This window comes from Crinia signifera, chromosome 3 (assembly GCF_055691185.1).
Source record: "Crinia signifera chromosome 3, ASM5569118v1, whole genome shotgun sequence".
NCBI lineage: Eukaryota > Metazoa > Chordata > Amphibia > Anura > Myobatrachidae > Crinia > Crinia signifera.
The window spans coordinates 184,841,715-184,855,822 of record NC_139219.1 but is presented as its reverse complement, the minus strand read 5'-3'; the positions used below and the strand labels follow the sequence as shown (position 1 = coordinate 184,855,822).

The following is a 14,108-nucleotide window of genomic DNA, read 5'->3' as shown; positions in this document are numbered from 1 at the left end:
GACATAGTACATACGCATACGCACAAGTCCCCCTCTGTGGCAACCGCCGATGCTTCAGATACCTGCTGAGTTGTGTGTCTGCCGGCCTGCCCCACCACCATCATCATGCTCCCTGTTGTCCGCTCCCTGATCCACCACCAACCTGCCGTCCACAGGTTAGAGGGGGGAGGGGGGGGCATGTGTAATATGGGCACAGAGGGGCATGTGTAATATGGGCAATATGTGCACAGAGGGGCATGTGTGATATGGACACAGAGGGGCATGGGAGATATGGGTACAGAGGGGCATGTGGGATATGGGCACAGAGGGGCATGTGGGAAATGGGCACAGAGGGGCATGTGGGATATGGGCACAGAGGGGCATGTGGGATATGGGTACAGAGGGGCATGTGGGAAATGGGAACAGAGGGGCATGTGGGATATGGGTACAGAGGGGCATGTGGGAAATAGGGAACAGAGGGGCATGTGGGATATGGGCACAGAGGGGCATGTGGGAAATGGGCACAGAGGGGCATGTGGGAAATGGGCACAGAGGGACATGTTTTTGTACAGGTTTAGCCAGTTTCATCTATCGGGCCAGCATGCCATATCTTCCGTGCAGGGATGCGCAATTGTCTCACATGTATACGCATCCCATTCTCGGTGAACAGTGCGTGAGACTGAAAGATATAGATGAAACTGGCGTATCGGCTTTGTCTTACCAGAACATATTTTTCGGCTCTTCGCCTCTGATAGGTTGGCGACCCCTGATATAGCACATGCTACTAGTAATGCCTTTCATTGTATTGTCCAGTAGATGTCGCTACGCTACAGACAGAAAGTACAGAAGTTCCCCGTACCTGCGAGTAATAATACAGACAGGCTGCTGTGCTATAGATAACACGAGCCAGCTCCCCATGCCAGAGCCGTGCTGGAGTAGAGCTGCGTATATACAGCAAGTAGGGTGGGGAAGTCCGCATGCCAGGATCCCATTTTCTCCTGATTGCAGTAACAGCAGCAGCAGTAGTCTGATTCTCCCTGTGGCAGGTAAGGCTCAGCTTTCTATTGTTACATTGAGGAAGGGAAGGTGCGGGGAGGCCAGCGTTGCTGCCAGCTCACCCAGCCATGCCTACTACTACTACTACTACCTGTGCTGCCTGCGAGCATATACTGCATACTCCCTGCTGTGCCACCCCAGCGACCACTCGTCTCCCCCGGAACTGGACTGCAGCACCGAGGGCACCGGGCTGCAATACTCTCGGAGCGATCATTGCTTCTGTTCCAAGTGTGCCTGGTAGAAGGCGTCCAACAGGTAGCAGTGTGGTTGTATGTCGGAAACATCAACAGTATAAAGCTGGATCCATTCCCTATTGCACCAGTAAGGCTGCTGGCTCATCTAGTGTCATGTACATGGTATGAATAGATGCCTACAGGCTACAGCCTTACCCCTCTCATTGTCACATGTCAGTGAAAGTACTATCACTGCAGGATTCATACATGTGCATTGTCTCTGTAGTATAGTGACACGAGAGTGCTAAAAAGATCATCCCTACTTAAGGAAATCAGTTTTCCTCCATTATGGTGAGATTCCAATGCAGATACAAATCCTCCTGTTGCCTGTGTGGGTGTGAAAGCCTTATGGTAAATAATTCATAGACCCAGCTCCCATACTGTGAGCACTGATAGCCTACAGAGTAAATAATGGAATAAACCATCAAGCTATATTGCAATAGGTATTGATATGATAATTTTGCTGTACTGATAAGAATGTAGTGTTATTATTTTTGTCTTTTAAGACTTCATTATAAATATTACTGATTGAATATATTTAGATAACCCTAAGTATGAGCCATTGATGGATTGTAAAAGCCTTGTTGCCATGTAGTTGCGTATTCCCTGACCAAATGCACATTGTTCATTACACGTAGCCTCCAGTGCCACATCTGATATACCTGTATATTATATGGGCAAAGGAGGATGGAGATTGCTACCAATCCTATTGTACATGAGTTGTCTGCCCTTTCATATAGCTCCAATTTCTCCTTTGTACATTGTTATTGGATATTCAACAGCTATTGTTTGAAAACACTTGATCGTAGAACATTAGTTAAAAAAAGAACTGTGTCTGTCATTGACATACAGTACGTTGTGGAACCTCCTAGTTGTGAGTGTTGGCACTATATATTGTAATGCAGCAACCTGAGGCTGAACTCACCTGTGCTTCTTCCTCTCCCCTTCATGCCTGGAGAGAATAGCTGATGAGCCGGTGGTTGGCCTTTCTGCATGTGTAGAAGTTATTTCTTAGGTAAACAAACCCAAAATAGATTTTTATATATGTACTTTATAAGGTGAACGGTATTATTTTGCTCTGGCGATGCTGCCTATGGTGACCCCGATATTTGGAATAGAGGTCTAACCGGTTGTCTGTTTTATTTATATCCTGGTCCCAAGGGACTGATTTTTGCAAATGCTTTATACCTGCTTTTTATTGTATGCACAATGCAGTATTCCATATTTGCTTTTAAAAAGAATTTCTGCAATATCTTGTTGTGTTTTTTTTTTTTTGTGTGTTCTTATGACCAAGTGCAGCTCGGGAGGAAGACAATCTAACAGATTCACTATAAGGAGAAAAGCAGTAGTATTGTTCCAGTGGTGAAGGAGGAATAAGAGGATCTTCAATACTTTGCCTCTTTAATGGAACCTTTAATATATGGGGAAAAATATTTTGGGTGAAATTTAATAGGATGAGAGATTCAGAAAGCGAGAGATTTGGTAAGAAATCTCCAGTTTTTTTAAAGCAGCAATCAAATCAAACTGGTTATGCACCTATCTGGCGCTTGTCATATGGGGATTTCTTGTTGGTCCCAAAATACTGTTGTATCACTTCACCACATAGAGACAGGGCCGGCGCCACCACTAGGCAAATCTAGGCATTTGCCTAGGGCGCCGGCCACTGGAGGGCGGCATTTTGCCCCCCGTGCCGCGGGGGTACCTGTCCTGCGGCGCTGTGTATTTAAAGCTGGTGGCGGAGGCAGCGATGGGTCCCTGCAGTCAATAAGAAATAACGAGCGCTATCCGCCGGGCTATGCAGAAGCGCTTCTGTTGTGAAAACACTGTCCGCACGCTGATTGGCTGAGATTCAGCCAATCAGCGTGCGCCGTGCGGCCAGTGTTTTCACAACAGAAGCGCTTCCACATAGCCCGGCGGATAGCGCTCATTATTTCTTATTGACTGCAGGGACCCCTCTCTGCCACCGCCGCCAGCTTTAAATACACAGCACCGCAGGACAGGTACCCCCCCCTCCCCCGGCACCGGGGCGCCCCCACCCCGACTCGCCTGGGGCGCTCCGGTGCCTTGCACCGGCCCTGCATAGAGATGGTATACCTGGACATCAATATGGCGGAATGTGACTTCCTGTCAGGGACTCTGATAGGTGAGTTTAGTTTGTTTCATTGCAGGTATTTATGGAAGCAGTGGATGCATCTGATGATTTGGATATTCAAGTATTATTTATTTGGATGTACTGGATGCATGCCTGGTGGATGTATTCATTGTGGTGGCTCAAAAAATCAGTGTTGTGATGCTCCCAATGTTACAGATATTTCTGATGATGCAATTTACAAATTACAAATAAAAAATAAGAAGGAATTTGCCTCTAAGAGTGAACTAGAATAATTCCCTAAGGGCCTTATTCTAGTTCACTCTTTCTGTCAAAATCCTTCTTAGATGGACAAAACCATGTGCACTGCAGGTTGGGCAGATGTAACATGTGCAGAGAGAATTAAATTTGGGTGGGGTTTTACTTCAAAGTGAGATCTATATTGCAATGTAAAAATAAAGCAGCCAGTATTTACCCTGCACAGAAACAAAATACCTCACCCAAATCTAATTCTCTCCGCACATTTTACATCTGCCCCCTGCAGTGCACATGGTTTTGTCCATCTAAGAAGAATTTAGTCAGAAAGAGTGAACTAGAATAAGGCTCTGTGTGCAGAACGATCCAAGCGATGCTAAATAGCTCCTGTAGGCCCCATATGTGGTTTTTTAGAAAATAAAATTACATGTTAAATGGGTACTTATGTACTAACTGGGCTGCCGATTTTGAAATCGGGTCCATCGCATCCGACCATATCGCATGCGATGCGATGGACCCGATTTTTCCATAGGATTCAATGTTAAAATGGACTGAGTCCATTTTAACATGGAATTCAATGGGAAAAGGGGTCCTTTTCATACCCCTACTATCCAAGTGGGCATGGAGTTGGATATAAACCTGTGGCGAGCGTAGCGAGCCACCGAGCCCGAAGCGTGGCGAGCGTACACAGAATACCGTCCCCTCGCGGGGCACGCTTCGCTCGCCACGCTTCGGGCTCAGTGGCTTGCTACGCTCGCCACAGGTTTATATCCAACTCCATGCCCACTTGGATAGTAGGGGTATGAAAAGGACCCCTTTTTCCCATTGAATTCCATGTTAAAATGGACTCAGTCCATTTTAACATTGAATCCTATGGAAAAATCGGGTCATCGCATCGCATCGCATGCGATATGGTCGTATGCGATGCGATGCGATATCGCATCGCATCTGATTGTATGCCTTAAGTTAAGGCATACAATAAAAAAATCGGCAGCCCAGATAATACATAAGTACCGTTAAATGGTTAAAGAGCAAAAGCTTTTTCATATGTTACAAGTTGAGTATCTCTTATCCAAGAAGAATTTTGGATAACGGATTATTCTGTATTTCAGAATATTTGTAGATTTCAATGATGTATCTTGAGTTATTTGTGATGTACAACATTTATGTTGTACAAACACATGAAATACAGACAAATATATTTTATTTGTGCATAAAACATGAAATAAAGTTTGTGTACAATATCAGACTGGAATATGAATGCTAAGCAATCAGTTTCTTGCACATATTTAGTGGCAGTTACATATCATGTCCCCAGTAGTGCCAGTTACAGATGCTATCCTCAGTAGTGCAAGAAAAAAAAAATTTCTTCACTTTTTGGAATGTATGGATTTCGGAATAATTTGGATAACTGATTAGTTGGATAAGGGCTACTCAACCTGCATATAACCATTTATACTGGTAATAATAATAGCAGTATATCCTGGGTTAAAGCTTCATTACAATGTAGCTATTAAGCTGCGTTTATTGCACTGATTCTCTTACCAAAGCCTAATTGGAGAATCTGAAGTATTTTGAGACAGGGTTCATAATTTAACTTTGAACAGCTTAAAGTGTCTAATTTAATTGCAAGCAACGTTTGTTGCCATACTATGGGGTCTATACTACCCTATGTGTTCACTACGATTAGTTCTGCTCCAATTCAGTCTTGAGAAAATCCTTTTTAAAGCGGTGTCCCTCACTTCTTGTTGTACTTCTAGACAGAATTTATTCATTATTTAAATTACCGACATGGGCTGAAGATCCTGTGACAGCCATCATTCAAATTCTAACCATGTCACAGAAAGCTTCTAAAGTATTTCCAAGTTGCACTACATAATCAGCCATACACACGACTGGTATGGTGGAGATGTGTCGATATGCTCCTATGATTAGAAGCAAGGTGGATTCACCATCAGTACTGAATGAATTTCTTTGTCTTAATGACTTCTTTTAATGAACAACTAACCCAAAACTTTCTATTTGTGGATCCTGTTCAGTATACAGTAGTTCTATATTGCTATTATTATTGAAACTGCATCTTTTTCTTTCACACATATAGAAACACAAGGTAGCAGACTAGCTTTCGAAGCTTTTGCTTTGAGCGGGCTTAGCTAGTATACTTTTAATACTAGTGTTGGCATGTTTCTAGTTATTCACCACGTTATAATTTCTATATTTTTGTAATACATTTTCTGACATAGAACCCGATACAGAGTTGATTGTTCATTGCGTATATGCGCAAACTAAAATAGCAACAGAAATCGGGAAATCGCAAATTGCAGGAAACGGACGTTTGTGGGTGGACACCTGACATTTCTGGGAGTGTCCTGGCGGTTTAAGGGAGGGTATGAGACATCAGCGTTGGCCTTGTTCATCCTGTCTCAGTCGCAGAATTGTTAAAGGGTCAGACTTACATTTGCACACTGGAAATATCATTTTATGGTGAGTCATCCACAGATGGCTATGCGACACGATACTATTGTAAAGCGCAACGGAATCTGCTGCGCTATATAAGAATCTGTAAGTAAATAAATAAATAATACTGGATTATGACATGTTTGCAGATTAACACAGGGTGGGGTTTCACTCTGTCTGAGCTGTAGCTAACTACTCGCAGTCATCTGCAAATTCCCGGGTCTTATGCCTTGTACACACCAGGACCATGGTTCTCGTGAGTGGGTCGTCACAGGAACGTAGGACCCGCTCACGAGCTGACGGCGCCGCCAACCTGCCGTGAAAATGCCCCTAATGTGATTGCGATCCGATCGCGACCCCCACCCACTCCAATGGACGTTTCTGAGATCCTACCTGCAGCAGGTAGGATCTCAGAAAAGACCTAACAACCGCGCATCGGATCGGGATCGCATTCGAAGGACAGCGAAATGGCCCAAAACACGTCCGTTTTACATACAATCGGTCGAGATTGTATATAAATTGGCTCGTTTTGGGCCATATCGTCCTAGTGTGTACCCCACATTAATCAGGCTTACAGTGCCTTGAGGAAAACCCCAAAGGGGGTAAAAACGTGTTGGCGTAAAAAGGACAACCCGCATTACTCGAATTTAGGACCTTATTCTGGTCCACACACAATGCTGCAAATTTTGCAGCATTGCGAGTGGATTAAACTCCACTTGCACAGCCACCCATCTCCCCCCCCCCCCCTCCCCCCACTTGCTCGGCGAGTTCCCCACACAGAAGAAAACATCATGGTTTACACGAGCCTGTCAACACTTTCCAGTGATAACCATTAGCATATTTTCAGCTGCAGCAGTATGCTGGTTATGTGATTGCACAATTTTCTGAAGCAGATTGGTGTAATGATCTTGATTGTATGTTGAGGTCCTTGTCGGCTAATGGGAAAGCATTCGATGCAGGGCCTATTATTCCCACCGTACACAGCATTTGGCAGGTATGTCTGCTTCTGGCAAGTGTCTTCGGTGTCGTACTCTGGGAAACAGATTTACCTCATTGCCTCTGGACATGTCCTTTGCTACATTACTTTCGAGTTCAATAAGCAACTATGGTCCTGATTCTAATTGACTGTGAAGCTCACAGCTTGCCGAATCCTTGTGCCCCGCCAAGGCGAATACACCCCCACCCCCCATCGCCGTTTCCTCTTGCAACCATGTTAGGGGATGTGTTAGGAAGACACATCCCATCGCATGTGCCTGCAGCAGGAGAAATCATTCGATGGTGACCGACCATCAAGTGATTTCTCCTGCCTTCCTAAATAAAAGTCAGTGGAGACTGACTTATATTTGCAGGCGCCGGGACGAAGAAAGGGTGGGTGGCTGATGTCATGTGATGTCAGCTGCCCGCCCCAGCAAACGTTGTCCCACCTGCATTCCAGTGGTAACGCCCGTCATTTACATGTGGACTCCCATGAAATGATTGGCGTTCCCATGGCCCCACGCCACCACCTCTCCTGTCCCTCCCTCTCCGCTGCAAAGGGCCCGGCGACATTGTAAATCACTGAGGCCGCTCCCAGACGGGGTTTGCACATGTGCAAACCTGACCATCGGGGCAGGGGCCTTGAACCTTGTATTGGCATTGAATGATGTATTCAATGGGGGGGGGGGGTGTATCCAAAGACCTGCAGTGAAATATCAGGAGCAAAAAACTTGAGTTTCGCACAAGTATTTGTGATGATTCACCGATATTGTTTTTACGAGGTATCCGATTAATCATTACGAGTTATTTATATAGCTATGCTGGGATGTCATTTTAACATGTTCTATATTACACATTTTGTCTGACACTCTGTGGTAACACACACACACACACACACACACACACACACACACAATATATAATTAGAAGTTACAGGTGTTATATTAAAGGGTTCTGTTTCATGAGTCATGACAATCCAAAACCTTCAATGTGGATAAGCTCTAAAACACCTGATTTACAAATGAGGGCTGGTAGGGATTTGTAAAGGAAATACAAGTCAGGCAAATCATACAAGCTTATAAAATGTCAGAATTTTAATTTCAACATATTTGGTTTTTGTTATTGCATAATGTGCTGGCACTAGATGTCTTTCTCACACCTGACAACAGCTTACATAATTCTTTCTTTGTGTGGTGACGTTATTTTACATTATGACTAATGTTCTGCCCCTGCAATTGTTGGGACTGTCTGCACTCTGCATGCTCTTTAGAAACTGTGTGAATAGTTGTATTCTCGGCGAGGCTGGCAGTACTCATAGGCCCTGTGCCTGAGTCTGATCCAGTGGTCATGTGATAACTAATACTGTTTCTGGTTCTTGTTTCTCTGCCTCACACAGCCTCCAACAAAGTGTGACAGGAAGGCAGATAGCTCTAAAAGGGGCATTGCTGCTTAGGTTTCATGTGCTTGCTATAATATCTATGTCTAATGTCCGTGTGTCACGGAAACACTGCCATCTGCTGGCAGCGAGTGAAACTACATCTATTTCTCTTTCACACATAGCAGACTAGCTTTTGAAGCTTTTGCTTTGAGCGGGCTTAACTAGAATACATATGTGTTTATGCACTGAGTTTCACCACTTGGATATTAAGGGCCACATGTATCAAGCTTCAAAAAAGTGATAAAGTGGAGATTGATAAACAACCAGCCAATCAGCTCCTACCTGTCATTTTTCAAACTTGGCCTGTAACATGGCAGTTAGGAGCTGATTGACTGGCTGTTTATCACTCTCCACTTTATCACTTTCTGAAGCTTGGTACATCTGGTCCTATATATCTGTACACCAGTATAAGCTTTCCAGGGTCTTGCCTGTACAGCGCTGTTTGTAACCCGTCCCAGACACAAAGAGGTTAAACCTGTGTGAAAGTTTTTTTTTAAAAAGAAAATCCAGATATGCTTTCTGAAACCTAATCCTCTGCTCGCTCTGCAAAAAAATAATGTTATTAAACAATTTTTCTTTTTTTATTGAAATCAGAGCTTAGCTGCCTGCGGGTGCATGTGCTGTTTGAACAAAGGCCCCACAGTTTTTGAGCATGCAGAGATGACAGCAGAGGGCACGGCCGGACCTAGGGAATGCCACACTGCTCCACACAGAGAGCTGCTCTGGCTCCTAGGAAACTATTTGACTAATTGAATTATTTTAAAGGAGGGAAAGTTAAGTCCTGTACTGATTCCATCAAGGCCTTTATAAACCTTCTAACATTCTACATGCTGTTCGTATTGCACAGTTTTGTCTCACTGCTGTACTAAATGTGTATTTCATATAACTACTAATCCTACTGATAAATGAACCCTTACTGCAGAAAATGTCCCTGTTTATATTCTGGAAGTAACTTACTTCAGTACTGTGTGCAAAGATGACTGATACCCCTTTCACACCGGGATGCGGTCATTTGGTCTACAGCATGATGGTAGACCGTCATTAGGTCGACAACATTAGGTCGGCATAGGAAAAGATCGACATGGTTCTAGGTCAAAAGGTCATTAGTTCGACAGATCATTAGTTCGACAGTGTCTAGGTCGACATTGTTTTTTTCACTTTTTTTTTTAGCCGCCAGGCGGTATTTCATGCCCTACCATCCACCAGGGCGTGTTAGGAGAATAAAATAGTGTGCCCGACGCATTGCGGTGTGCTTTAAACTGTGCCCATGTCGACTGTGTTGACATTCAGGTAAAAAAACAGTGAAAAACCCCAAGTCGACCTTTTGACTGTCGACCTAGACATAATGACCTTTTCCCATGTCGACCTGATGGTGTCGAACTAATGACTGTCGACCATCATGCTGTAGACCAAATTATCCCAATCCTTTCACACCGCAGCTATAACATGGTATATTATCAATTTTTTTGGTACTTGTTTCCTAGCACGGTGCCTGCGATTTTAATTGTATCCATCGGGTCCTAAAAAATTGCGTCCATCACATGCAACCAACTCGCATGTGATGCGATCGACACGATCGATGCAATTTTTACATTGTTACCAATGTAAAATGGTCCCTGAGACCCGATTTTACATTAGGCCCAATGTTAAATGCCCCCCAGACCCCAATTTTCATTGTATACCGACCCTGATGGGTCAAATGCCCCCCCATTGTTAACGCCACCCCACGATGAACGCCAACCCGAAGCGTGGCGAGCGGCAGCGGTACGCGTCCTCTTAACTTTTTCATACCCCCACTATCCACGTCGGCGTGGAGTTGATTTTATATAGTGTGGTGAGCGCAGCGAGCAACCGAGCCCGAAGCGTGGCGAGCGGATGCGCATTACTTCACAGGTATTACACGTCCCCCTCCAGTGTTCCCTCTAAGCTGTGCGCATGTGCGCGCGCACACACCTTGACGAGCGTGCGCACAGACATTACAACTGAGCGCACAAAGCAGCAGTGGTCCCTTTTTTGCAGTTGTGGACTCAATTAATGTGTGTTTCACCCATTAACTACATCGTGTGCTGTGTTTTGAATGTTTAAATGTTTAATATAATTTTGAAGTAAAGTTAACACAAATGCTGAACGTAATTTTCCAGTTATATATAAGTGACGCACAAAAATGTAAATTTCCTTCCAAAGTTGCACAGCCAAAATCTTTAGCCGCACACAGCCTTCGTAAAATTAGAGGGAACATTGGTTCCCTCGCGGGGCACACTGCGCTCGCCACGCTTCGGGCTCGGTGGCTCGCTGCTCTCGCCACACTATATAAAATCAACTCCACGCCGACGTGGATAGTGGGGGTATGAAAAGGTCGGAGGACGCGTACCGCCGCCCCTCGAGTGCTCACTACGCTCGCCACGCTTAGGGTTGGCGTTCATCATGGGGTGGCGTTAACAATGGGGTGGGCATTTCACATGTAAAATACCCATAAGGGTGGATATACAATGAAAAATCGGGCCCATTTAACATTGTTCCCTATGTAAAATCGCGTCCATTGCTTCGCGTCCATCGCTTAACTTAAGGCATGCGATGGACGCGATTTTTTAATTGTCGGGGAAAAGGCTAAAAATAGCCCTGAAATCGCGTCGGTCGCGCCCATCGCATACCTTAACTTAAGGTATGCGATCACCTACGACGGGCCCCGTGCTAAGTACCAAAATTATATTATATATTTATCCGATTTAAAATTTAGCTTATTCTTAAAAGTATATGGTGTAAATGGGTCACCCCGTGTCCCTTTATACAGGACTTCTACCCAGGTCCTGACCTGGGTTTAACATGGCTAGGACCTGGGTAGAGGGCAGTGTAAATGGGTACGCCATGTCGTCTGACCCAGCTCCCGTTTATATCAATGGGGGAAGCCCAACCTGCAGACCGCAGCATCCGCAGGTTGGATGGGGGCACACGCAGCCTCCGCTGCTGTCTGCTGTGCTCTGCAGACAGCAACGGTGGCAGGGAGGAGGTGAATGGATGCCTGTGTTCGGCATACATTCACTTTGTGGACGGGGGCTTGGGGGGGGGTGCACAGGGGCTGGGGGCAACCCAGCAGCTTACCTTGGTGCTGGGCTGCCCCCAGCGCCGCGATCGGTGGTCCCAGCGGGGGTGATCACGGTGCTTGGAGTACCGCCTTCGTCTACACTGCGGGTGGTCACTACAGTGTAAATGGTGACAATCCCAGATCCGACCTGGCTTGGATCTGTGTTCCAAATGCCGGGTCGAATCCGGGATTTTTGGTGTAAAAGGGGCATTAGGTATACATTTTGAATAAAAAAGATGCTCTGCCTGGCTGAGTCGCCCAGTTCCTGGTACGCTAAGAGGGCGTGTTTGGCAAGGATAAAGCCACAGTACATGACACATCCGTACTAACAACATTTTGATTTAATCTCAGCAGAGCGTGTCTGTCAACAAGTAAAGGTTTCATCTTAATTTCTGCTGCCTGCAGCTAAAAGGATCAGTCATCAAATAGGTAGTACTTCCGTATAAATACCATTTTAGGCTACATGTATTTATGAATGCTTTTTCTTTTTTTGTGTCAGCACATTACAGAATCGTAGCGCTCACTTCATGCACTTGGTATGATAGAAAACACATTGAAAATTAGAATAAACGAAAGGCACTTTACCATCAAAATATATTCAATGCTTAATTGTGCCTAGTACGTAAAAATGCATACATAATTTCTGCACTATGGTTGGCTCGCTGATTTAGGGACTGCGCCTGGTCTAATATGCACATGTGCAGCTCCCCTTTGCAAATGGCTTCGGCTAGCCGCACTCAAGCATCAGGGCGGGCTGGGGGTGGGAATGGGGCCCAGTTTTTTATGGGCATCCCATGGAAATGCTGGGCGTTCCCATGGGTAGGTGGGCAGGCTGATGCCTGCCGCGGGCGTGCGGCTGACATCACAAGATCTAGCTGACTATCACTGTGGGCAATAACGATGCACGGGAATGCGCATCTCTGTCACCTGGGGCCATACACACAGAGCGGTCTGTGCTTCATTTATCAGCGATCTAGGCAGATCGATTAGAAATGGGATGAAAATTGTCCAGTGTGTATACCCCATTAATCATTATGTCATTGTAAATATTTCTTTGCTTTGTAAACACCAACCCCCTCTTTTTTTTCCCCATTCTTTCCTCTTTATATAGTTATATATAGTTTGAGTTTTAAACGTTAAATTAAAAAGTATGTTTAAAAAAGGGTTGTGACCTAGTACAGATGTGTTCTTATGTATCAATACTACAGTTGTGCCAATCAGCCTCCCCGTTCTTTGAGACTCTGCTAACGTCCGGTATCTTTTTGTGTATCTTTTGCCAAAACTGCATCTTCGTCACCATTCGAGGCAACTAGTTTGCCTAGGAAGACTGTGCTGATTAATCTGATATATAACACCTGTAATTCTTTGGGTGAGTTTTTAAGCGAAGTGCTAAATGCATGTTTTTTCCTTGGAATTTGGCCTGCGAATGGGGGTCTGCGGCTTCTGGGTAAATTTACTAAAGCTTCTAAAAAGAAAAAGTAATGTTGTCCATAGCAACCAATCAGATTATGGCCCTTATTCAGATCTAATCGCAGTACAAATTTGTTCTCAAAATGGGCAAAACCATGTGCACTGCAGGTGGGGCAGATGTAACATGTATAGAAAGAGTTAGATTTGTGTGAGTTATTTTGTTTCTGTGCAGGGTAAATACTGGCTGCATTATTTTTACATTGCAATTTAGATTTCACCTGCAACACACCCCACCCATATTTAACTCTCTCTGCACATGATACATCTGCCCCACCTGCAGTGCACATGGTTTTGCCCATTTTGAGAACAAATTTGTACTGCGATTAGATCTGAATAAGGGACTATGTGTATCGTTTTTTTAGATGGAATACAGAAATGATAGACGGAATCTGTTTGGTTGTTATGGGCAACATCACCTCCTTTCATTTTAAAAAGCTTTAGTAAATTTGCCCAGAGGACACTGGGAAATATTCCCTTAAATGTTCATGTAGCCACGCTTACATTCTGCTCATTGGTGACCAGTTTAAGATGATTTAAGTGGAATTTCTGTAAAACTTTGTTACAGCTAATGATTGCCCCAATGAAGAAATATCAATTCTTGCAGATGTTTGTGCATGAAACTATTGACAATCTTGAAAAATAAGCTAAAACAAGTACGTACCAATTATTTCCCATTCCCCTAATTGTTTTGTTGTTACGAGTCTTGTTCTTGAGAGATCCTCTACAACAGAACTGTTAAATGCATTCCTGGCAGGGAGGCACTGGTCCCACGGAGGCAGCTAAAACAAAACAACCCGTCTGCAATAAATCTTACCATTGCCACAAAGACAGGCAAAGAGCATGTGACCTTAACCAGTGTAGCAGCTGAACGTGCCAGAACACTGTCCCTAAGGTAGTAAATTATATATACTAACACGGCTACTTATCCAGAAAATATGCTAGTTTTAAGCCCATTAGTGCATATACAATCTGCTGGAATAAACCAGGGTGGATGAGAAAGAGACGTGTGTTTTCTAGAAAGAATAAACATGACGCACAGTACTGACAAAGATACAATTTTGCTCTGAGAGAATA

At 44.4% G+C, this 14,108-nt stretch overlaps 1 protein-coding gene across 3 annotated transcripts in view; it reads left to right on the top strand.

The window, feature by feature from the left end:
• Positions 1–791: 791 nt before the first annotated feature.
• ANKRD6 (ankyrin repeat domain 6) overlaps positions 792–14,108 on the top strand; it is a 153,226-nt gene continuing 139,909 nt past the window's right edge. For 2 of the 3 annotated variants that reach the window (XM_083177055.1, XM_083177052.1), the window contains exon 1: positions 794–1,025. The gene's annotated coding sequence lies outside the window, so the exon portion shown is untranslated. Of the gene's footprint in view, positions 1,026–14,108 lie in introns of all 3 variants that reach the window. The other variant, XM_083177056.1, reaches the window with a different exon arrangement.